General features: G+C 34.0%; 1 protein-coding gene and 1 pseudogene across 10 annotated transcripts in view; one reads left to right on the forward strand and one right to left on the reverse strand.

Annotated features, from left to right (window-relative positions):
• The window catches only part of LOC145296848 (dystrobrevin beta-like), a 541,375-nt gene that overhangs the window by 126,824 nt on the left and 386,838 nt on the right, over positions 1-27,713 (reverse strand). The window lies entirely within an intron of this gene.
• LOC145297405 (5S ribosomal RNA) lies at positions 4,567-4,685 on the forward strand (annotated as a pseudogene).

A 27,713-nucleotide genomic window follows, 5' to 3' on the forward strand; every position in this document is an offset into this window, starting at 1 on the left:
GGAATGAAATTCTGTTGAAAGTTTACTAACAATCAAAGGAGTTCCAGAAAACGTATTCCTCTAAAAGAGAACAAACTAGAACTTTCTATATATTTAGGTACGTGCAAAAATGAATGCCGATGCTCAAAATGTATAAACAGAATATATGTATATAATAACCCCTCCCTTAATTTAAAAATTCACCAAAAACAAGGAAATTAACCAACCACACTGAAGAGGAAGGGCAGGGCATGGTAGGCTTCCCACTCCATAAAGGCAAAAAGGGCCGAACGCCCATCTTCATCCCTGCACCACTAAATGGCTGAGAGGGTTAAAAATAAAATTCCCCAAATTTTATAAAATCAAATAGTGTAGATTCTCTACAATGCAATTTAGACTATAATGTATTATGGATTAAGTCACTGCGGGGAGACATGTGAAGCTTCATCCCGGTGCACGACGACGGTTTCCCAACTAAAGCAGACAATCGATTTGATTGAAAATGGCTGATCTTGCCGATTTCGATGGCAATAAAAATATAGGAATGTAAAACAGGTGCTTCTACATTATTGGGACGAGATTTTGTAGTCGCTAAATGGAGTTTTCAGATAAAAAACAATGGTTTCTACTGATATTTTTGTCAATTCTAATAATTTACAATGCTAGCTTTCAAATTATACAGTCGAAATTACCTGAATATTACTGAATTATTAAGAAAATAACTTTAATCGTGTTAGCAGGTGAAAAATTGTCGCCATCTTTGTTTAATTCGAACAGAAAATTACCTCCCTGTTGAACTCTCCTGTGTTTTATGATCGCTTTCATCGAATTCTATTTTTTATTTCGTTAATAAATAATTTTCTACCTTATCAACTTTTGTAATTTTTTTATATAATCATCTTAAAAATACGAGGAATATGTAGATCCCAATGTTTTTATGTCAAATTCAGTTTTTCCTAATTCTGTAGAAGTTTTATGATTTCCCAATTCTGAAGAAGCGCCGTGAAACATTAATTGATAATCATTCAATCCCGGGCAATGCGGGGTCTCCCTGCTAGTTTGCTATAAGGTAAAAATTGTAGTGTAATAAGTGTGAGAAATTCTCTCACATTGGTTTTGCCCTTGGCAGAATGAAAGAAAACCAATCAGAAATTACAACAGGCTCACCTTTTAAACTTCAACGTAAATTTTATTAAAGCAAAAAGATCCAAGTTGCAAAAGATGTGTCATCTTTATCTGCCGTACTTGGCCGGTAACACCCTTCGCGATATGCTGGATACAAAACCTCGAACCATGCAACAGGTTGAAGAGTTGAGTGATGATTTCCAAGATGGATACTGCTAGTCCGGTAGCCTCATGGAGTTCACTGTAGATGACCGTCCGAAAGGTGGACAAATGACAGGTCAAACTGTAGACCTTAATTTTGTCTCCATAAGACATATTTTAATGATGAAAGTCAATTGATTCACAGAGCACAACTGTGTGCGATAATATAATAATTCGTTCAACATAAGTTCAATATAAGGCATTGGTGTTTGCAACTGATAACATTTCGGCCACATTAGGGCATTGGTGTTTGCAAATAATAACATTTCGGCCACATTAAGGCATTGGTGTTTGCAAATGATAATAACATTTCGGCCACATTAAGGCATTTGTGTTTGCAAATGATAATAACATTTCGGCCACATTAAGGCATTGGTGTTTGCAAATGATAATAACATTTCGGCCACATTAAGGCATTGGTGTTTGCAAATGATAACATTTCGGCCACATTAAGGCATTGGTGTTTGCAAATGATAATAACATTTCGGCCACATTAAGGCATTGGTGTTTGCAAATGATAATAACATTTCGGCCACATTAAGGCATTGGTGTTTGCAAATGATAACATTTCGGCCACATTAAGGCATTGGTGTTTGCAAATGATAATAACATTTCGGCCACATTAAGGCATTGGTGTTTGCAAATGATAATAACATTTCGGCCACATTAAGGCATTGGTGTTTGCAAATGATAATAACATTTCGGCCCACATTAGGGCATTAAAACGTCTCAATGACACAAAGTTTTTGAGGCTACAAGCCTTGAGTGAGTTTTGTGCGTCCATTTCAACCTGTGTCTATGTCGAAACTGGCAATCTGAAAGGAAAAATTTGCCGCCAAAATTACCCTCGACAATTAGTAATAACAAGCAATCTGATAGATTCAAACAAAATCGTGGGTGGACAAACCGACCAATGAGGAGCCTGCTTATTTCTGCAGAATTTGTTACATAAATTAGGTACAAGGCCATCAAGTGTGGAGAAAATGGATGTCGTTATTCACTCTTTCTCATAAGTTTTTAAAATTGGTACTTACGTGCTATTGTTTGAATAGGATTTACAGGTTTTTACGGTATATTTTGTTTAATTAAATTGTTAAGTGAAAGTATTGAATAGTTATAAAACGCTCTCCCCTCGCCATGTTAAGAATAGCTTTCTAAATAACATCTCAGTCATTACGACACCACATTTATTTTAGAGGCCGTCTTACTTCAAATTTCTTGGCAATGTTGTCATAAATATTTATATACATTTATAAAGACAAGCAAGGAGACTCAACATTGTCCAGGATTGAGTGAGGATCAACAAATGTTCCACTCACCAATATTTTTATTTTCATTGAAATCGGTGAAATCCCCACATTTTTTGCCCGAATCGATTGTTTGCTCTAGTTTGAGACCCACCGCGGGGGTACGGTGTATTGGGAGGAGGCTCCACATGCCTCCTCGTACTGTAGAGAACTTACTACTGATTTCATAAAATTTCTTTTTATATAAAACAGCTTGAATCAAAGTTTAAAATACAAAAGTCAAGTATCATAGTTCAATTGTGTCATAAAAAGAAATATTTATTTCCAATGCACCCTATCTTATCAAAGAATCTACAGCTGATTTTATAGGTTGGGCTTTTCTGCTTTGGCAGTGATAAAACTTATAAAATGCACTTGTGTTGTTAGGTTGTATAAAACTGTTAAGTTTGGTCAAAATCGGACTTCCTTCTTTAATCGGATTTTTTCGATTTCGATACTTATCGGACGCATTTCGATATAAAACCTGTTTAAGAAGACTCCCAGATACATTAAGTACATTTGTGTGAAATTTAAAAAAAAAGTCGACCTCGCCGTTTCAGAATCCATAGGAAACGGACTCTTACACACACACACACACACACACACACACACACACTTTTATATATAAGTAGAGATTTCGGTACTTAAGCAGACTAATATGGACCATGGTATTTTTTTAGATAGGATTTTTAAGTTAAATTTAATTTTTACAGTATCTTTTGTTTATTAAATTGTTAGGTGAAAGTACAGAATAGTTACAAAACGTTCTCCACACGCCGTGTTAAATAACGTTATTTTTTTCAGAACGGTCCGTATTCTGTATAAGTACCAAAATAGGGTGGGGGGGGGTCTGTTAGTAAAAAAACTCCCAACCCTTTCTAAATAATCTTTGTTCAGATAAGTCTCTAGTTGACAAAGTCAAAATGTTGCCCAAAACTCTTCATTTATTCATAGTTCTTCGAGTTACTACGCCAAGAAAAGTATGAAATCTTAATTGACAAAATACTACCGCGAATCGCAGCATTAAATGCCTACTGAAGAGAACTTGAATACCTACTGTCCTCGAATGTTTAAGGTCTCTCTGTATAGGGTTTGTCAGAACAACCTGGTATGAGGATACCTTTCCCTAGAAGTAAACTCTGACCAAATATTCAAAATCACATTTTGTATTCGCTGCCCAAATAAGATCTCATCACTATGACTAACTTACATTAGCTTCCCCGCAAATATACCTGGTGAACCAAGTGCAAGAGAGTTTCAAATAACTTCACTCAAAGGAACGGTTAGAATCCTAATATCTCTCGGTTGAAGTGACTGAAATAGTGGGTGAATGTCTGGCATCCGGTAGAATGCCTCATCCCCAGCAAAAACTAAATAAGAAAATTAAACAAAACGAAATACACACACACACACACACACACACACACACACACACACACACACACACACACACACACACACATAGAGAACTTGAATACCTACTAGACACTGTTTAAGGTCTCTCTGTATAAGGGTTTGTCAGAACAAGCTGGCATGAGGATACTTGACCCTACAATTAAACCCTGGCCAAATATTCAAATTCTCATAGTATTTACGGCCGAAATAAGATCTCGATATGGCTAACCCACCTTGGCTTATAGGAGGAATGGTGCATCTTCTGCAAGTGATGTTACCTCAAGTAGCAACACGAAGCTGGATACTCCAAACTTAATGAATTCTTGTTCTGGAATCCAGTAAGATTAAGAGACCACAAGAAAGACACACTAACTTATTTAAATGGTCAATTAGAGAAGGAAATAATATGTTTGAGATGTAAAGGAGAACTTTAATAGATTATTCGAATGCCTATTATCTCATATGGAAATCAAGTGCTAGCCCCAGGAAGGGGCCCTCTTCATTTCTGAGAACTTTGTTTGAAGTAAAAAAAAAAATTAAAAAAAGCATCAATAATATTTTTAAGCTTCTCCCCCCCCCAGCATACGGCATAATCACGTTGACACACCGGTTCCCGTCAGATCACCGAAGTTAAGCAACGTTGAACCTGGTCATTACTAAAATGGGTGACTAATTTGGAAAGTCCAGGTGCTGTATGTAGGAGGACGTCGACACCTTCCTGCAAAAAGTTGCAAAAACCTAACGTCGTCATCTCCCCTAACGGGGATATACATGCGACTGGGGACAGCTTGTGAATTTTATACTCCCATGAAACTTCCTCCTTCGGAGAAAGCCGGTTAAACCCTGAATAGGATTGGTGCTGACTGCACACACACACATGTAACATGGGGTCAGCTTAACATGAGTTGACCTTCCCTGAAAAAGGGAGTGGGCCCTTCTGGAAACAACCATGTTCGAACTTGTTGGCATTCCCCGACGAGAACGCATGCAACGAAGCAACGACAGGTAATAAATCTATCCCTTGTCCTGGAAATGAGAAGATACCGCCTGGGAGGAGAATCGCCTGAACAAGAATAGAACTTTTGAAGGTCTCAATCCGAAAGCTAGAATCTACTAATGCAACATCAAAAAAACGATTATTTCCAAATTTGATATTTTCATTTATTGTCATTTTAGTTTTTATAATCATGTTTCAGATAATGTATCCCCTACCCCGATCTTCTTCAGGTGCATTTTCAGTACTTATGCTGAATGAAGGCGGCGGCGTGGCGGCGGTCCTTTTTTTTTTTTTTTTTTTTTGAAATTTTAGATAGGAATTTCAAGTTAAATTTATGTTTTTACGGTATATATATATATAGAGAGAGAGAGAGAGAGAAAATAAAAAAGGAACAAACCGTATTATGTGTTCATCAACGTTTCGTCTTTATTTCGAGACTTCCTTTTTATTTTCTCTATTTTGTCGGAATACTATTTCCATTATTTTCATCATATATATATATATATATATATATATATATGTATGTATATATATATATATATATGTTTTTTAATTGTTAAGTGAAAGTACAAAATTGTTGTAAAAATCTTTTGGAAAATAACGTTATAAACACGGTCTGTATTCTTTCTGCACAAGTACCGTATTTTCTTTACCCCCCCTTCCCTTCCCCGCCTTTTTTTTGTTTTAAACTTGGGAAAAACCTTCTAGCCGATCTCATGAGTGTTTACATCGAACTAGATCCATTCGAATTAGGAGGTACTCAAGTAAAATAAATAAATGATGATGCATGCACTTGAAGGAGGTCGGGGGTTACATCGTCTGAAACGTTCTGACTCTAAAAACCAAGATGAGAGTAATAGTCAGAATAATAAAAATTATCAATCTAGATCTAAAAATTTCCAAAACATTTTCATTTCGCCGTTATTTCATGTGTACTTTTTTTCTTTTATGAAACTTAAAATTTACATCACAGACTTTTCTTTACTTACCCTTGTGTACATCTTGTTGTTGTTGTTGTTGTTGATGCTGATGAGAAAGATATAAAGGATGAAGTTGTAAAAAAAAAAAAAAAATCGGAGTCGATGATTTAGAAAATGATGATAAGAACACTAAAAGTATAGCAATAGAACTGCTTCTTCTTCGACCCTTCTTGTATCGGTTGCTTTTTGCTTATGAAGAACGTGATATAAATTCATATGATGTGGTTTTAAAAAAGAATCTGTTTTCTTTCGGTTAATAATAATTGTGACTTTCCCATTGTTTTGGGGAATTCCTTTAAGGAAAAATCATTGTTGTTGCAATCCTGACTCAACAGCCGGTCTTTTTTTAGCGCTCTTTTTTATCGGCTGGTTTGCGTGATACAAATAAAATCAAGTTATCATGTGCTATGCTCTCCGGTGAAAATAAAGCCAGTTTTCTTTTGTTTATAAATAATAAGTTCGTAAATTCTTTTTACAGTTTTGTTTGTTTTTTCTTTTAAATCATCCTTGAAATAAAAATGTATTTTTCCTTCCAAGCTCCATCATGATCATCATGATCATCATCGTGTTCGTGGTGGTCGTCGTAGCCCTGTATAAGTGTCGTTTAATAAAGCAGCGTATTATTCTGAAATAATCACAACCAGTTTTACAGTTGCCTTCCCACGAGGGCAAAGTATAGGCGCATACGTGAGGAGAAAATGCAGCTCTCTACAATGGGTGGGAACTCCGGTGTTCCAATAAACTAAAATAAAAATAACAATCTCGTCACTTACTACAAAGCAAAAAGTATTGTAACAAGAGTTACTACTTATTAGTAGTTTTACTATTGGCACAGCTTACAATGCAACTGGTACACATGTTTGTCATTTACAAGAAGAGAGGGGAAGATAACAATCAGTGCAAAAGACAGAGAGGAAGGGGGTTACGCAAAACACACACACACAAAAAAAAAACTGTGACTCTCATGTCAAATCTCGTCCAGCTGTCTAACGCGTAATGATCGTTTCTTTCTCCTACGACTACTACTCTCCTCATCATCACCACTTTCTCTCTGTCTCTCTCTGTCTCTGTCTCTCTCTCTCTCTCTCTGTTCTTTTCCCCCCTTCATTTTCGTAAAAAAATGTATTTAGACAATCTCGCTTTTACCTCGTCTCATCATCAGTTACTCCCCCTCTCTATCTCTATCTCTCTCTCACTCTTCCTCAATTCATCTTTCTGTTCTCCTTTAACTTCCCAGATGTCGCGTTTTTTGTAAACTTTCACTTTCTCTTACTGGTTAATCTCATAGTCTTTCTTTCTTTGCCTTCATTTTGCTTTTTTCAGTTATTTGTTTGTTTCGCTTCCAATCCCCCCCCCTTTTTTTAGAGATTACCTTTGATATTGCCCCTCTTTCTTTCTTCGGCATTTCCGTTTAATCGTTATTTTCTTTTTTTCATTCCACCAAATCTAAATATCACTTTCTTTCTTTCTTTCTCTTTATTTTATCCTTCGTGGTCTAACTTTCAGTTTCTCTCTTTCAACCTTTCCGGTCTAATTTCTATTTTCTTTCATTCATCCTAACTTTCACTTTCTTTCTATCTCTTTTATTTTTCCTGGTCCTAACTTTTACTTTTACTCTTTCCCGTTCTTTCTTTCTACACAGTAAGTTTCCCTTCGTTTATTTATTTCCTTTTTCCCTCTCTATTTCCAACTTCGCTTTCTTTTTTTTTCTCCTCTAATCTTTCATTTTGTTTGTTTGTTTTTTTAGTCCAGTTTTCTCTTCTTTTTTTTTTTTTAATATTTTCTTATTTTTTTATTTGTCATTTGTTTTGGTACTCCTTCCCCCACTCCCTTTCTCCGTACCCTACAGCATGTTGACTCTTCTTTCTTTTTCTGATGAGTAATCAATCGTCCATCGTCAGTCAGGAAAAGAGGTTGCTGTACTGCTCATCATTGATCTTATATTGATGAGAAAAGGAACAGCGGGTAATAAATACGGGCGGTGAGGGGGGGTGCTGACAGCAATTGGCAATGAAGAAAAAGCCTGTGGTATTTTGGCGGAGGTGGTGCTGAGGAATAAGATTGAACAGAAAACAAAATGAAGCAGAGGAAGAGGAGGAATGAAATATAGCATCGAATGAGAAACGTGGTCTCAAGAAAAAGAGGACGGAGGAAGGTGTGTCTTTGTTAGTCGATTATTCTATGAAGAAAAGGTTAACACCTCTCCCACCCCCACCGTTTACTAATACTGCACGCATCTCCCTTAATAGCTGGACCGGTTCTGATGTTCTTCAATCAATCAAGTGCCTTTTCTCATCGGACTGACTTTTATCCCAGGTGAGGTAAACAGAAAAGAAGTTTAGACAAGTGTTGACTGTGCGTAGACATGTTAGAACCAACGAGTTATACGCTTCTTCTTCTTCTTCTTCTTCTTCTTCTTCTTCTTCTTATTATTATTATTATTATTATTATTATTATTATTATTATTATTATTATTATTATTATTATTATTATTATTATTCATTAAGAATTCTCACAAGAGTCATTACCTGTGATCGCTCACTGGTAACAACAAGTGGTGTTCTTAGGAGTCTAAGTGACGACACGTCTCCTCAGATTTCTAGCACTCTCTGCCTCTACTTTGGAATTTGAGTGGTAATAAATCTTCTCTCGATTCCAGTACTCTTCTCTCGTGCTTTTCCAATGGAAGTTTGCATAATGACTCATTGACCTTTCACAGCTATTCTTTCTGGCATTTAGAAACCTCTGCAGTGAAGAGGTAGGATTTTGCTGTTTGTTGGGTTAGTCGAAAGTATTTACATCGAGGAGGGAGCAGGTTTTCGTTTTCATCATCCCTCTATCATGGCTGTTATTCGCACCACATTTTCACTGATATAACCTCTAACCTTTTACAGGGAATCTTTATGTCAAATTTGGGAATCTGTGCAGACTTCCAAACCGAACCTTTTATTTAATCCACGGCAGTAGATTGTTCTCATTCTGTTAACCGTAATCAAGGAGAAGTCTTAATTATATTCTTAATATTACCTCCACTAAAGACTGAATCTTCAACCTCTAGAAGACTATCACTTAGAATTGATTATGCACAGCACTTTATCCGTTGTGCCACAGGCCCATATGAGGAAGCGTCAAACATATTTCAATGACCGTTGCCAATCATTTTGCATTGTTGCAATAGTAGTCTATCATTGATTTCTTGCTGGCAACGATCTTCTTTGGATTTTATTTTGCACTATGAGTGGTAATAAGCATAGTGTTCTGATTATGGACATTATTCTCACCACATTTTGATCTAGGTAACCTTTATCTTTTTACATGGAATCTTTATGTTGAACTTGAGAATTTTAAATTGAACCCTTTATTTAACCCATGGGGGTAGATTGCTCTTATTCCATCAACCATGATTGGGTAGAAGTCTTAATTAAATCTTAAATATATTCTAAGTATTACCTGTATTCAAGACTGAACCTTCAACTTCTCACAGACTATTACTTAGAACTAATTATTAATCAGCACTTTATCCATTGCACCACAGGTTCATGCTGACAATTCTGGTATGCATTTTGGGAGCCTCAAACTTCTTCTCGTTTTAGATATATAGTGTTCCTACTTATTACTAGATATGTGTATGTAATCCCAATGATATAAACTAGCAGGACCTGTGGAAATTCCACAAGGGACTCATTCATATGTAATATATTGATGTTGATATTCTGTAGATGTTCAGCGTAAATGGAGACGCTCTCATATTATTGTACCTATTTACTATGCCTCCCCACGGGACAGAGTTAGACACCAGGGTCGTTTTTTAACGTGGAGAAAAGGTACAAAAATAAAAATTGTCTCAGTCGTGGAGGATTTCTCCTTCACCGAAAGAGAACAAGAAATGGAAGTGCAGCATCTGAAGAACAGATACTACACTTTGATCTTGACCAAAATTGTAGTTCTTTTGTTAAAACTGCAAAACTATTTATCTAAGCTAGCAGGGACACCGGCCGGAAAGTATCCTTAAATATGATATTTTAATTCTTGCAAATTTCGTATATATTATTATTCTATCGATTTTTATATATTGTAAAGTTGCGATTTCAAATATAAAAAAAATATATCTCGGGTACATCAGCTTGAATCGAAACCAAAACTTATGAAATACATTTTATATATATATATATATATATATATATATATATATATATATATATATATATATATATATATATATAAACTTAAGTTTCTTCAGCTATAATCAAAACAAAAACGTATGGAGAATTTTTGATAAAACTATTTTTAAAAAAAACAGATTACTGGAGGGCCATCAGCTATAATCGAAACCGAAATCAAAACTTATAAAGAATTCTTGGTAAAATTATTCATTACAAGAAATGGCAGTCCATAACAATTAAACGACAGTCACTCGGATGTAAGTGTGACACACAAAATAAATAACACACACACTATCCTATTAATATATAGATTATAATCGCAAAAATTGCTAAACATAATATTTAATAATAATGGTTATGAATGCAGACATTAATCCGTGAAATAGTAACTAAACCATTAAATCCCACGGTGTCTATTGTTTTTTTTCTATTGAATTTAAACTTTGTGTAATGACTGGGTTAGAATACACAAATTGAAAGGAAAAACTTATTTATTTTATTTAGAAAACGAAATATCGACTCTCCTTTAAATAAGACACTGAGTACATGTGATATATTTTTGGAAATGAAGAGGCTATACATTTAAGATAAAATTTATGCATTATGGTAAGAAACAAAGCATTTCAAACAAAGAATTACATTGTACTTTCGGCAATAAGTTAGTGGCTTACTGTTGCAAGATTCATTTATATAATAAATTATCGATATATTTTTATAATACATTATCAAACAAAAAGAATTTTAGCTAATTTTACAAGAATTATTAAGAGAGTTTCAAAATCACTTGGAGAGAAATTGATGAATATCGATGCATTTTATTCTTTCTTTAGAATAATTTTACAGGAAGCATTACTATCTAATAAATTTAAAAAATAAATTATTGTCTTTTATTCATAAGACAGTGGGACATGATCGGGTAAAATAGATGAAAAGTAGTGCGGTTGTTTTCATTCAGCTGTGAAATAGCAAAGTTATTTCCCAGGCTGATAATCCGTTCAACGTCTGCTTAATAACGGCAAATCAATAGAGAAACACACCAGCAAAAGAACTAAAACTACTGATCCGGTTCTTAAAATCTAAATCGTGGATTTATGGATCAATTTTTTTTATAAGCTTTAATCCAACCTTTAAACATTGTACTAGCAGAGAAGAGAAGCCGGAATAAGGCCACAGTTAAAATATATTCTTTTCTTTTTCTGTTTTTTTTATTATTATTATTATTATTATTATTTGTAAAGTGTTTTTAGTGCAACAACTTTCAATTATATTATTTACTAGAAGTATACCCGACCTAGGACAGGTAAAATCACAACTCCCTCAAAAAGAACAGTTTTGCACTAATTTTATGTCCTCTTTACAAAGACTAAGGTTATGTCGAATAGTGTGCCCCTTAAAAACCGTTTAAATATTCCAAAGTAACTAGAATTTGAGGAATATTTGTTAATTTATGTGTAATATCTATTGTTAAAATTTCACAAAAATTTGAGGTATCCGAATTTTCATGCAGGGCTTCTACTCCCATTTTTTCTATCATTTGCATAAAACTGAAGCCTTCGTCAGGTGTTTTGTATCGAACTGGGGAACCGTTAGGAGTCTCAAGCCCAACCCTTTGTTATTATTACGGGGGTACCGTGTTCGGACTCCAGCTAGGCTTTGGGACATAGTTGCTGATTCTCTGTTTTGAATGTTACTTTTCCACTGCCTTCGTTCAGGATTGAACTCAGCACGTTTGGGTAACTATAAACTTTGATACAACGTCTAGGACCACTCGGCCATATGTCACTAGGACAATTCTTAGTTGGTTTTTGTTAATATTAAACCTATGTTGTTATTCTATGCTTGGCATAACAACCTACTGATCAAACCAAGCATAGAGCTGAATGCAATTTGGACACCTCTGATAGAGAGAAAAAACCTTGAATAACAACATAGGTTTAACATTAACAAAAACCAACTAAGAGTCAAATTCTAACAATTGTTTCTTCCTTTAAATTTCTATAGAAGAAACAAAATCCTAAATGATGTGAACACTTTAAAATGCATTTTATTATTTTTTTTTTTTCAGTCAAAATATAATTTGATTCTCTCAAACAGAGCTGACACTTCATACTTATGACTACAGCATAAGCACCCCCTCCCTCCCTTAAATTTTAACCTTTCTTCATCCTGGTAAGAGTAACAGCAATATGGTAATGTCAGAGCTACCTGGCTAACATTGTTCTGATAAAAAATCAGGATGAGTTGGCATCAGGATCCGTTGTTCTTTGGTCATCTCTGCCTCTGCATGTGGTAAGTAAAGACAGCCAGGCATCATGGAACCGCAGATCAATGGAGTGAAAGTGGCAACGTTGCTTTTGCACTATTCCTTTGTAGACTCTGGGTGAAACCTTTCCCAACTTTGTATACAACTGCTATTAAGTTGCATTCATACAAAAAATGTAGCTAATCAGGATATTTTTTTCATTTACTGCTTACAATCAACCAATTACAATCATCGTAGCATGAGTAAAAAATTCAATATGGCTGCTTTCAGTCAGGAAGAAATGTTTGTAAACAAAGACGAAAAAGAATGTGCTATGTGTATATTTCCGACTAAGTATTATGTTCATGAGTCTATTGGCATTCATTTAGCACCATTTTTTCTTCAACTCCCAACCAAGGTCACGGAATAAAAAATCTAAAGGGATTTGGACCTTTGGGTCCGTAGCCTGTTTTGTTTACAAAAGGATAGCCTGTTTAATTAATTAAAGAAATTTATATTAAGAGCCTTATTTCAAAACCAATTTATTTTTCAAACTTATATTTTAACTAATTAAATTTTGATTTATTCTTTCGGTTCGAAACTACAAAGAAAATAAGCTGAACATCTTATCAGAAATTCTATAAAAACAGTTGCAATAAAATACAGACAAATTAATATTTGTCATGTATTGATTTAAAAGAATCTGTTTTACTAACAAAATCCTCACAGCTTGTCCCACCATCGTAATGTTGCATCTCTCTGCCTATTTACAAGTACTTTAATGGAATGTCTTCTGACATACTCATTGCACTTTTAACCCGTCCACATACATACCCTAGACAAACGTGTCTAGCAGCAAAATCCCACCTCTTCACTGTAGAAGTCCCTAGATGTCGGAAAGCCCTCTATTCTAGTTTCTGCCTTCAAACTGTTAAACCTTGGAATTCTCTTTCTGTTTCCCTGACTGTACTAACAGGCAAAAGTTTAAATGTAATATAAACAAATATCTCGCCCATTTCCTTACATAGTGCCCTGTAGACATGGTTCTATATAATACCCCGTCACATCCAAGGCAATATGCCTTGTTTTATTAAATTATTATTAAATACCATTTAATAAACCGCAAAAGAAACATAATTGTTGGGAATATTTATTAATTCATGTCAAATACAAACTTTTAAAATTTCACTAAAATCTAAATTTTCACAAACAGCTTACACTGCCTTTTTATTTCCTTTGCATAAAACTAAATTAAAATAAATATAACCCACATTTGGGCTCCTTATGGCTAATTTTTCTGTTTTAAGATTCATAATGATCAGTTAATTAGTTTAAGAGTACATCATCCAAATATAAACAGACCTAACTTTCTATACATTCATTAATATCCAGCAGTTCATTATCATTATTTTTTAATTTTATAGCCAACAATATTTTATAAATAGGCATTTTCAATTTTTATTGGAATGTTATTCGGTTTTGAGTTTGGAATCGAAAATTCCCAATTTTAGCTTTGTTGATCAAATCTAAGATGGTTGCTTGAGAACCTTCCTACATTGTGTTAGATGTCATGGGGGGGGGGGTATAAGCGTTTGCTGAAATAAAAAACAAAAAAGAAACAAAAGTTATGATTATGAACCGATTCTTTTCTTTGGTTATTGGAATGCAACCAATTAGTATATATATATATATATATATATATATATATATATATATATATATATATATATATATATATATATATATATATATATATATTTGGGGTGGAGAGGGCTTCCGTAAGCTGTGGTGAAGGCAACCTTTCTAGGAGAAGCAAATCTCTGATTTAAAAACCATAAAGCAGGAGACCACTACCCGCATTAAGCTGGTCTGCAGTTTAACTTGTTGCTGGCTATCTTGCTCTTGCTTGTTGCTGGATCTCAACATTTTGAACCGAGAGAGAGACTTAGCTGTCATACAAAGCTAAGACTCTGTAACATCATCTGTGTATAGATACTCCCTCAGGCATTTGTCTATAAAAATGGTCCTGTGGCAATGGAAAAGTTGTGACACGTGGAGGCTTGAAATGCTGGACACATGTAATAATTGATCTCAATGACAGTCTTCAGTGTCATGCCTGCTTGAGCGTGTGAATTCACCAGTAGGACTAAAAAAAAAAGTCATTTTTGGGTTCATGGACTTTAAGTGTTTGAGAGAGTGGCACTCGTCTGACAAGACGTTGCAATCATATATATATGTGTTTATTATACAAAACATTATATATAGTCTGTTTATTATACAAACATTATTGGTTACATATATGCATACATGTTTTAATGGAATCCTAACTCAAGGAGACCACTTACTTCATCAGACCAAAAAAAGAGCCATATTGAAAAGAGAGTCAAGATTACATTCGTTTTTTATAAGATATTCAGGTGTGTTTTATTTTATTTATTTTTATTTTTTTTAACATGGTGGTCACCAATTATGAAGGCCCGGAAGCCACTCAGGGATAAGGGTTATTGCAAGTACAGAACGTTAGTGTGGAGATTTAATAAAGTGTCTAGTTAAGGGGGCGGTTCATCAGGAATTTGTTTACGTTGGACTTGAAGACATCCAGGTTGTAGTCAGGTGGGAAGCAGGCAGACGGAACAGAGTTCCACAGACGTGCAGTTCTAAGAAAAAAGCTTTGTTCATGGAATCTACGTTTTGATTTAGGCATAGATAAAGAGTGGGGAAAGTTTTTGACAGTGGATTCAGCTAGACGGGTATTTTTCGTGAAAGATTGGCGAGAGGGAACCAGAGACTGGAGTTCAGACGAGCACCTGCCATCGAAATAACGATAAAACAAGGATAGGCTCGCAACGTCTCTTCTGTGGGAGAGAGGTTGCAGGGAAGAGAAAAGGGTATCCCCCACAAAGCCACGAAGTCTATTTTGTACTCTGTCAAGGCAGGATAGGCTGTTTTTAGCAGCTCCTGCCCAGATATGGCAGCAGTATTCCATCCTTGGACGTACTTGGCTTTTATATAGATAGAGAATTGCATCAGTAGTGAGATATCTTCTGGAGCGGTAGAAGGATCCCACCATCTTTCCAGCGACCTTGGCCACAGACTTGATGTATGTGTTCCATTTCAGATCAGGAGTAAAGGACAAACCCAGAAGCTTGTCAAAACATGGGGCTTCTCCTAGACGAGAGCCATCCATTTCAATTGATGCCAGATGGGGATCAGAGCGTTGATGATGTAAAGATAGGAGTTTGGTTTTAGATGCATTAAAGGTAACCAGCCACGTCTTTTCCCACTGAACCACGCGCTCGAGATCAGAGGAGAGAGAATCAGAGAGAGCTTTGTCATTTACAGCCTTTGATGTGTTGCTGTAGATGGTCGTGTCATCAGCATAGATGTCAACAAATGATTTAAGTATGTGTTTAGGGAGATCATTGATGTAGATCAGGAAGAGAGTTGGGCCCAGGATTGACCCTTGAGGGACTCCAGCATTAATACTGCAGACCTCTGATTTCTGAGAAATGATTCAATGCTTGAGAAAACATTTCCAGTTATACTGTAGCTGGAGATCTTGTGAAGTAGGCCCTTATGTCATACCTTGTCGAAGGCCTTTGATATGTCAAGAGCAATTGCCCTAGAAAGGAAGCTTTTGTCAAGAGATTCACTAATCCTGTGAGATATAACTGTTAGCACATCTGCAGTAGATCTTGCAGAACGGAAACCATATTGTGTGTTACTAAGAAGGTTATTTCTACTGATGTGGTTGACTATTTCTCTATTTAATATGGATTCCAGCAACTTACTCATAACACACAGGAGACTTGTTAGTCTGTACTGAGAGGGAGATGACTTATCACCAGAATTCTTAAATACAGGGCATACTAATGAGATTTTCCAAGGAGTTGGAAAGCACTTAAACAGTTTCTTAAGTATGGTTTAAGCTTAGGAAAGAAAAGGGGGTGTATACTTTGTAAATGTGAGCAGTAGAGGTTTTGAGGGGAGGTGTGATGAAGAAAGGGAGTAAGAGTGGGGTTGAAGGAAAGAGGGAGAAGTACAATCTCATGTGGTGAAGCTGTAGCAGCAGGGAGGTATTAGTATTATTTTAACTTGACAGTTGTTTATTGGCCTTAGTTTTTGCTTTGATCTGAAGTAATATTATACCCTCATCAGTGGTTAATCTTTGGTTTTTATGGTTGTTTTTCTTTTCTGGAGGCAACTACATTATCCATATATTTATTGTTAAGTTTTATTTATTTATTTTATTCCTTGCTTTTTATATCTTCATTTGCTTCTCGTTTTCAAATTATTTATTAATTTATTTATTTTTGTTTGTTTGTTTATAAGATATATGTCTATATGATTAAAGTAACAGTCAGTGAATAGATATACTAGCTTATTTATATGATTTAAAATAAGGTGATGTACTCAGAGTTATAATTTCCACTCTACCACCTTTATTTAAATCAATGGCAGTGTTCTTAGAATAGTTTTGTGTCAGAATATATATATATATATATATATATATATATATATATATATATATATATATATATATATATATATATATATATATATAGTAATCCAGGTTGAAAATGTATTCATAGGATAAAAATCCAGAGAATTTTCACTGGGCTTATAAAATATTGTAATAGTGCTCAATAGTAAATAGAGCTATTTAATATTTACTCATGAAGATATTTACAAGGTTCGCTACACTGACTTTTTTAATATGAACACTTAAATGAAAAAACATACTTTTCACCTGAGGAGATCACAGTTAATTAATAACTACAGATCGAAACATTCAGTGTCATGCCAATGTAATGAATCCTGCATTTGTCTGTATGAATAAATATTAATATATATATATATATATATATATATATATATATATATATATATATATATATATATATATATATATATACTAGCTTAAATTATTAAATAATATTTTCTGTATATACTCCAATACTACTCTATACATTAATAGCGTTTAGTAGTAGTATAAAAATATATTTATGTTATAATTATATGTACATTTGTGTGCGTGTGTACATAAATTTCTCAGTTCTACAGAATTCAGAAATGAAGGATGTGTAAATTGTTCTATCATAAAGATTCGGCTTATTATTTTTGAAGAAATGAGAACAATTATGGAATCCTGATGATAGAAACTAAAATATGCAGTCAAAGAGTAATCATGGAATTTTCTCGGGCATGAAAGTTCTTCAAAAAGCAAAGAAAAGACATGCCCGACACCAATTTAAATTTTGCAGCAGCAAAATGACATGGCATGAAGGAATTCGCCTGTTGGAATTCATTATTCTACGCACAACGGAAGAATCTGCAGAGAGCAAGCCTTTACGAGTTGAAGCTTTATGCAACATACTGAATTTTTGGCATCTGTAGGAAGTGATTGGATGTAGATGAGGTGGTGTGGGTTGGGGTTTTGAGTTATGGAGAATAAATATAAGGAGGGGGGGGGCATGCTCCATTTAAGAACAACCAATGAAGAATGGAAAATATTCCACTTGGGTGCAATGTCAGTGCAAAGACACTGGATAAAAAATATGTTTTGGTTGCTTAAAAGAATTACAAATAAATATAAATAAAAATGCATGAACTTTAAGATTAAGAGAGAGAGAGAGAGAGAAAAAAATGAATGAAGTCTGCAACAATTGTAAGAATGAATATAATATATATATATTATATATATGTATATATGTATATATATATATATATATATATATATATATATATATAATTATTTGCATACATAAAAGTTTAATAATTTTTTATGTACGAGAGTGTTCAAAAAATAATGCCATCTATTTTTTATTCCACCCGAATGGATCAGAGGGGATTGCAAATTGCATTGTTGTGATTACTGAACTTGATATTTTTTAATTTATGAGATTTTCCAGTGCGTACTCACAAGCATGTCTCGAGTAAATTGGAACCCTGATATTTTCCCCTGTGTCAACCTCAGGAAAAAGGGGCAGTGTAGGTGCATTGAATTATTTAAATGGATATACCATTTTAATTTAAGATATTGCACTTCACAATTTGCTAGGCGTTTGCAATAACCATTAACAAGGCTCAGGGACAATTTTTATATTTGTGTGACTTACATCTACACCCCGAGTTTTTCTCACATAGACAAGTATATGTTTTGGGTTCTACAGTCGGAAAAATCAGACAATCTCTACATCTGCACAGAAAAGGGGACAACTCAGAGTATTGCGTATCCAAAATATTGAGAACATAAACATAAGAAACATACATTTTGTATTTTTTATTTTTGTGCCCCATTTAAACAAACTGAGCCACAGCAACGCATGGCTGGGTACAGCTAGTATATATATATATATATATATATATATATATATATATATATAGACTTGTATCTAATATACTGAGTTTGTGTAATTCAGTAAATTTTCATATACCAATGAGTTTTAAGCCAAAAAGAGTTGACTTAAGGAGTAAGCTACAAAATTATCATATTTCATAATTGAGCATTAATATACTGTGGAAGCAAAATGAAGACTTCAAAAAAGGTGTTGATGACAACAAAAAGTGTATTTCATATTACGTTACAATTGTTTTCATGTCCAGTTGACAATTTCAAACATTATATCGTTTGAAAATTTTTAAAAACCACCATTTCTTCAGACTTTATGAATAAAAACACTTTTTACAATAGGGCATTTTTGAAGAGAAAGAAAAAAGAAAGAAAAAGGAAAAATTCCCTTAATGGGAAAAGCATGTGAAAAACATTTACCTTTGTTATAGATATGGAAAAGCCCATTTAAATATTAATATATCGCTTAATTTTCATATCCTTATTTAAGAACAGAGTCATTAGAAGTTTCCACAGAAAACCCTAAGCCATTTAAAAAAAATTTTTTACATATCCCATTCGTTGAATTCCTAAATTAGATCTCGCTGTTTCTTTATTTCCCAATAATTAATTTTTTTATAAAAAGAATTTTTTAAATTTTTATTCCTATATTTATAGTAACAACCTTGCAATAATGTTATGGTTAATTTTAGTTTTGTACTAGTGGCAAGTAATGTTTACAGATTATCGTTATTTAGTACTTAGATTTAAGACCATTTTAGGTTTAAAGTTTAATTGAATATGAAAATAAATAAAAAGGCTGTATTATATATATAAATCCTTGTACAACATTTCGAGTAAGGTATTCTAATCTATTTATTATTATTTAATGTTTTAAAATTCAATGTCATTCTGCTTGAATATGTTTTCATATCGTTACTAAAGACAATTATGAAGGGAGATAATCCAATTATGTTGTTAGTTGCTACTAGTTAATTCTATTGGAAACTGGGTCGATTTTATTTCCTATAACAGCTAAAGGGAATCAATAGACCGAAAACATCAAACGGCCTGAATTATCTCCCTTTAGCTGTTATAGGAAATAAAAAAAATGTTCATAAACTATTATCAATAGACAGAGGCTATTAAGCTAATTAGGGAATCCATAAAACTTAGGGATATCACGATACTTAGCCAATACAGAACTTCGAAAATGTGACAGTGATACATGTTCATTTGCACAATTCTGAGGCAGCACATTCAGGATTGCAGAACACAATGTGAAAGGAGATCACCAGTACACATCTAAGCAAACACAAGTGTGATCATGCAGAGGGTCTAATGTGAATGTATATCATTGCAGGTTTGATCAGTTGAGCCACAGCACAGGACAGTATTTAAGTATTGTGGAGGGGCAAAAACCATGAAATAATCTGTAGGCAACAAAAGGAACTGTAACATTCCGGTAAGTAGACAGTAGATCTAGTACAAGTAGATCATATACTCTAGCGGGAACAAGGTCGCGGCAGGGAATATGTAGTATATATGTGATGGCTCGATGTTGTAGACGCTCAAGAAAATCAGAGGACACCTTGCCAACTCCAGCGAACTAGTAGTATTAAGTATATTATTATAGTTATATTAAATGTTTAAACGTTGCCTCATCTTCCTTTATGAACAAGTCAGTACATTTAGTTAGCTTTCAAACAGTTTTGGCTAATTACACTTTTGTGATGGCATCAATTTCTTCTTCAGTGCCCGTGTCGATTTGAGTGACAAGTAAAGGTCATGAGGGTTTTAGACAATTTCTTGCCTGAAAACCCGTGCATGATTCCTTGGTCAATCATGCGATTATTTTGGGCTAGGTTTTAATTGAAAGATCCCAAGTTTGTCACAAGGCCATTCACTAGTTTTCAAGCGATTAATTCCAATGCATTGTAGGTACCGTATATATGGCATGAGAAAAATTATTTAATGCTGAAACACAACTCATATTGTAAAGTATTCATTGTATATGATTGATTGAATACAAGTTGCTTTGTTTTACCCAAAACTGAGAAAGCTTGTGCGTTCATGTTTTGTAATTTTTAGATAAAGGTTGATGGTTTGTATAATTTTTAGATAAAGGTTGATGGTTTGTATAATTCAAACTACCATTCTCATCTTAGATGTTATTTACACTATGTTTTGGCTGATGTAACTTCTGACCTTTTTTAGATGTGTCTTGTTGAATTTGAGAATCTTTATGTCGAACTCGGGAATCTGCACAGAATTTTGAATGCAATCCTTTATTTAATTCACAGAGGTAGCATACTCTTATTCCATCAGCCACAACTGATCATAAGTACTTTGCAGTTTTATTTTAGAACCAATCGTGTAGTGGATAAAGTACTTGGTGGAATTCAGTTGTAAGTCATACTCTCTTCTAGCAAGACTCAAAATATAATTGCAAATTAATCAAGTGACTATGGAACGAGAACATGCTACTTCTTTGGATTAAATAAAGGGTTCCATTTAAAAGTTCATACAGGTTCTTGAGTTTGACAGAAAGATTCCCGAGTTTTACAAGACATACCTGAAGAAAGTCAGAGGTTACATTGGCCGAAATATTGTGAAAACAATATCCCATATGAGAGCAGTATTTCGAATAATCTGGATAATTGAAATAAAAAAAAAATTGTAGGTTCATATCTTTCCAAATGAGATTAATACAGGAATAGGATTTTGAACTTGTCATTATCAATCTCATAGCCTGCAATAGTATCCATTACACCAACTAAGTAAAAACCGTGAAATGTTGTTGCAAATGGAATTTAAAATTCACAGTTAATTACAATAAAAGAAGCAGCAAACAAGTTTTGTTGTCTTTTTAGCAAATCAAAAAGAGATAAAGTTCTAGTTTCCATTTTTATAGATTTTATTTTGCTGAAGGCAAAAACAGTAATTTTATCAAAATCAAACGAACATTTTTCGATTTATAACAAAAACGTGTAAAGTTGTGAAAAGAAATTTTTATAAAAACTTATCAATTATGCGATAAGATAGAAAGAGAAAAATCTGAACGCATCCAAGTCGCCAAAGTACTAAAATTACGCATGTGTTGCCTGCAGGTAGATATTATTCAAAAGCATCATTTTCTGATTGTAGTCTTTTTGCTCGACAAGAATTTAATTAAGATTTTTAAAAAAGTTTAATAAATAAAAATCTGCATATTTTTCCTTTTCTTTTAATGTCTTTTAGTTTACAACAGTTTCAAATCTTGCTAATATTTTCAAAATGGCTAAATTAATTTTGATGAAATAGTTTCTTTTTTTTATAGAATAAAAAAAATTATCACAATTCTTAAATTCTTAACATTTTAATTTCTAAACTCCCCAACAGAAATATACCTCGCCCCACCTAACTAGCAACAAAATCCCACCACTATAGAGGTCCCTAGATGCTGGAAGATTTTATACACTGATAGCTTGCCTTTGGTACTTCATCGCTGCTCTCTACTTCCCCGACAACATGAAGAAATTTAAATGTAATATGAATAGATATCTTGTTCTCCTATGAATATGACTCTTGTTGCAGTAGCTTCTTATACTTCAGTGATAATATGCCTTGTTTGGGTAGAGCCAAAATAAAAAGAAAAAATGAGTAGATTAAATGAAAATATTTTTAAAAATTATCCACAGGGGTAGCATGCTCTCATTTCATCAGCCATGACTGGGTAGAAGTCTTAAAGTAATTTACAGTTGTATTTTGAGTGTCAACACTGAGGATGAATTAAATAAAGGGTTTCATTTGAAATTCTGTGCAAATTCCCTAGTATGACAGAAATAATCTTGAGTTTTTTTTGTTATTTTTTACAAAGTAGTCATCACTTATCAAGGCCCGGAGGCCACTCGAGGATAAGAGTTAATGAGTGTATGGTAGTCAATGTGATAATATCATAGTAATTATTAGTAGTGGAAATTTGGTAAATTTGATTACTTAAGGGGACGGCTCATCAAGAATTTGTTCACATTGGACTTGAAAATGATCATATTGCAGTCAGCTGAAAAACAGGGAAACGGGAGAGAGTTCCACAGACATGTAGTTCTAAGAAAGAAGTTTGTTCATGGAATCTACATTTTGGTTTAGGCACAGATAAAGAAATTACACCTGAAGGTCAACCAAAACAATAATGAGAACAGTAGTCCAAAAAATCCAATATGAATAATCAATCTTTATCTAAAAAATTCAGAAATACCCATTCTGGTTTTCTTTCCCATTTTGTCCCCGCCTCCTCACCCTAAAAGAAATTATTCTAATTAGAAAAGCATCAGACATTTTCCTGTCCCAGATTTACCTAAAATAATCTGGACAACTGTCTGAAAAGTCTATTGTAGGACAGTTTCCTGTTCATTGTCACCGCATTGTAATCCATTATGAATAGTCCACCAATCACTCTTTGTGCACACGAGCAGACAGCTAAGGGACAGGTTATATAAAAGTTAGTTCTATTCTTTTAGCAGTAATCAGTCTATAATCCTTGGAGACTGGGATATTAGTAACCTACATGCGTATCTACTTGCAAGGATGGAGAAACAGGTCATTTGTTGGTTTCTTCTATTCCTAGACAAGGTCTTATAATCGAGAGTGATAAGGTTTTGCGCCTTTACGTGTTTATTGTTCAATTATATAATTGTTATGGGGTACAAATCAACCCTATTTCAGAACTAAGTGGAATCAACTAGTCCTATGAATATCACTGGTTTCAAAGACAAAAGGGAGACATTCATACCATGTTTAACCGCATGCTATGAACACGTTCCTCTCATACGACTTTAGTTGCTTCTGTATTCTTTATGATAAATGCATATTATATGTTATACACTTTACACTATTTGTGGTTTCTTTCATTTGTAACCCCTAGCACGGGTCTACAACAACTGGCTGACGAGGACGATTCAAGAACTTCCCGGATCAATCCACAACAATTGCTAACAACAACTGAATGACGAACATTCGGGCAACGAATTCACTCTAAAAATAAAACAACCATTGGAAGACAGCATTTGACGACAAAAAGGATTCAAGAAAAAAGAACACGCGTGGATATTCGAAATAATTTTTTCCTACACTCGGAGGAAATTCGAAACTTCAAAAGTATTTATTTTTCAAAAGTTTTGTGAAGAACGAGAAAAACTACTTGTCTATATTGGTGAAAAAACAACATTCGAGTGTTAAAATCCACAAATATGGGATAAAGAACCCTTCAAAAAAAGGACAACAATTCTTGCAGAAAAAAAGGATTTTACAAAGACGTCGTCAAAAAGCCTTATCTTGCTGTTAAAGAAGCTACTAAAATGTAAACTACGAGCTGAAACAGAACTCATAAGACGAATGGCGTGAAGAATTATTATTACTGAATTAACGAGACCAAGTTTTCAGTAAGTACAAAAAAAACTTTGTCGTTCTAAAAAGCATGTCGTTTTATGGTTAAAAAGCATTAGTGTTGGAAAAAGAAAAAAACTCCTCCAAAAGTAAACGATATATTTTATTTTATTGGCTAAAGTGAGTATTCACACAAATTAAAAAAGACGTCGAATTTTAATCTGATTAAAATAAACTTTTCATTGGTCAACGGGACTACACATCGAAGAAGGAAAAAGAAAAGATTTCACTAAGCATGACGAATAAAATGTTAACGAGAAAAGAGCATTCTTTTTTGCACTGAGATCGAAAAGAGTAGCCAATATTAAATAAATGCTATAAACTCTCTTTCACAGATAAGTAACTTTTTCTTTTTAAGGAAAAAAGAAAAAAAACGCGTAGGATCAACAAGGAATTGAAGCCAGTAACTACACGTTATGAAACTTAAAAAATGACAAACGAAATCTATGAATACAAACGCTGAATTATTTTCTCAGAAAAATTGCCACACGAGGAAATAAATATATGAAAGAAATATTCGTTAAATAACCAGGTACGAATTTTGTAAAGGTTTTTTTTTTCTATAAAGTTGGTACTATAGGAAAAGTAAATCAGCGAATTGGGTTGTTTTGTCATATTAAGTAATTCCATACCGTCAAAAAAAAAAAAAAAAAAAAACAATCAAAATGGACGAGTTTGCAAAACAAATTTTAGAAATGGTGAAATTCCAACAAAGTCAACAATTAGAACTTGAAAAAAGGTTCAAAGAAGACCAATTGGCAATACAGAAACAAAACAAAGACAAAAAGTTAAATTTAATAAAATATCTCGAAGAAAAACGAGGAAGAGAAAAGAAAGAAATGAACAAACAAATATTGAAAAAGCAGTAAGATTTAATGAAATTCTTTGAGGAAAAACCGGAAAGAGATAGGAAAGACAACCGCCTGCTGGACAAGAAGAAGTAATGGACCAGATATATGACATGTTCGACTTGGTAACACCACAATCAGCCAGACAACGTCGGTCCTCCAGGAAAAAGAGCTATACGATCATCATAGAGGAATGAAAAGCTTGGGAGAGGGTGTTATGGGGTACAAATCAACCCTATTTCAGAACTAAGTAGAATCAACTAGTTCTATGAATACCACTGGTTTCAGAGACTAAATGGAGACATTCATACCATATTCTTCTCATACCACTTTAGTGGTTCCTGTATTCTTTATGATAAATACGTATTATATTTTATACACTTTACACTACTTGTGGTTTTTTTCATTTGTAACCCCTAGCATGGGTCTACAACAATAATAGACTAGCGGTATTCATCTGGCATTGCCTGCGTGGAAATATTTTGCTGATTGAAAAATTTTTAGAGAAAAATAATTTCAAACATCGTTATATTTACCAGTTTTGCCTATAAAAATCGAAATGACATTTACAGTATGAGGTCATGTAATAAAATTTGTCAGCACAGTGGTGTTCTTAAAAAATACTTGGTGATACTGTGTTTAAAAAAAAAAGGAATTTCGTTTCTTTGTTCCAATATATTTTAGCTATTTTATGAATCTACTATTGATTTTATAAGATTATTTTTATATAATGGCTGGAGTTAAAGTTTAAAAAGCAAAAGTCAAGTATTAGGGTTTAATGGTGCACTAAACGGAAACATTCATTTTAAATGCACTCCTGTCTTATAAAATAACCTACCGTTGATTTTATATGCTGGCTCGTCTGCTTGTGTGGTGATAAAACTTCTTAAATGCACATTTGATGTCAGGCTGTATAAGAATGTTAATTTTGGTCAAAATCAGACTGTTCCTTCTTTAATTGTATCTTTTTGATTATTGACTTTTGATATTAGAGGCATTCCGATACAAAACCTATTTAAGAACACTTCCAGACATTTGTGTGAAATTTCAAAAAATCGACCTAGCCGTTTCAGAGTCCATAGAAAACAAACTCACACACACACACACACACACACACACACACACACACACACACACACACACACGCACGCACGCACACACACACACACACACACACACACACAAAGTGCCTTTTATATATAAGTAGAGATTTTAATCTTAAAAATACCAATAAAAATAATTATTAAAATATCGTTGAGATATTTTTGATTTTGCTTATTTTTTATGAAATTAACAAAGTCTATTAAAAAAAGTTTTTTCTTAACATTCTAATATATTTTAGTTATTTTATGAAACTAACTGATAATTATCCCTAGTAAACTCAGAATGTTTCGATGCTACCCTTAGATTTCTTAAAAACTGTTACTCTTATTAAAAGTTATTTGAATGTTCTAACTGATGAGATATTCAGTTCAGGTGCTACCACATCAGGCTGAAGATATCGGCTCCCTGACTTAAATGCACTAATCATTCAGAGGCCACTCAAGGATAAGGGTTAAAGAGTGTACAGTAGAAATTGGTCAATATAGTAATCATTAGTAATGAAAATTTGGTAAATTTAATAACTTATATGGAACGGCTCATCAAGAACTTATTTACTTTAGACTTGAACACAACCATATTGTAGTCAGCCAGAAAGCAGGAAAACGGAAGACAATTCCACAGGCGTGCAGTTCTAAGAAAGAAGCTTTGTTCATGGAATCTACGTTTAGGTTTAGGCACAGATAAAGAGTGGGGGAAATTATTGATAGTGTTTACAGCTAGACGAGTGTTTCTTGTGAAAGTTTGGCGAGGGGGGACCATAGATTGAAGCTCAGTTGAACACTTTCCATGAAAATAACGATACATCAGAGACAAACTCGCAACATCTCTTCTGTGAGATAGAGGTTGCAAGGAGGAGAAAAGGACATCTCCTACGAGGCTACGAAGTCTATTTTGAACTCTATCAAGGCAGGACAAGTCCTTTCTAGCAGCTCCTGCCCAGATGTGGCAACAGTATTCCATCCTTGGACGTACCTGGCTCTTATATAGGTAGAGAATAGCATCAGCAGTGAGATATCTACTGGATCGATAGAAAGATCCCACCATTTTTCCAGCGGCCTTGGCAACAGATTTGATATACGTGTTCCATTTAAGATCAGGAGTAAATGGTCAAGCCCAGAAGCTTGTCAAAACTTGAGGCCTCCTGAAGACGAGAGCCATTCATTTCAATTGATGACAAATGTGAATTAGAATTTTGATGATGTAAAGAGAGAAGCTTGGTTTTAGATGCATTAAAAGTAACCAGCCACTCCTTTCCCCATTGTACTACGTGCTCAAGATCAGAGGAGAGAGAATTGGAGAGAACTTGGTCGTTTACTGTCTTAGATGTGGTACCATAAATGGTAGTGTCGTCAGCATAAATGTCTACAAATGATGTAAGGATATGATTTGGAAGATCATTAATGTAGATCAGGAAAAGAGTTGGACCCAGGATGGATCCCTGAGGGACACCGGCATTAATACTGTGAGCTTCTGATTTTTGCCCCTCAACTACTAGTCTTATGAACCTATCAGAAAGAAATGATTTAATAATTGAGAAGACTTTTCCAGCTATACCATAGCTAGCGATCTTATGAAGTAAACCTTTATGCCATACCCTATCAAAGGCTTTAGATATGTCAAGAGCAATTGCCCTAGAAA

Source organism: Euprymna scolopes, chromosome 17 (genome assembly GCF_053919585.1).
Source record: "Euprymna scolopes isolate OS-2025 chromosome 17, ASM5391958v1, whole genome shotgun sequence".
NCBI lineage: Eukaryota > Metazoa > Mollusca > Cephalopoda > Sepiida > Sepiolidae > Euprymna > Euprymna scolopes.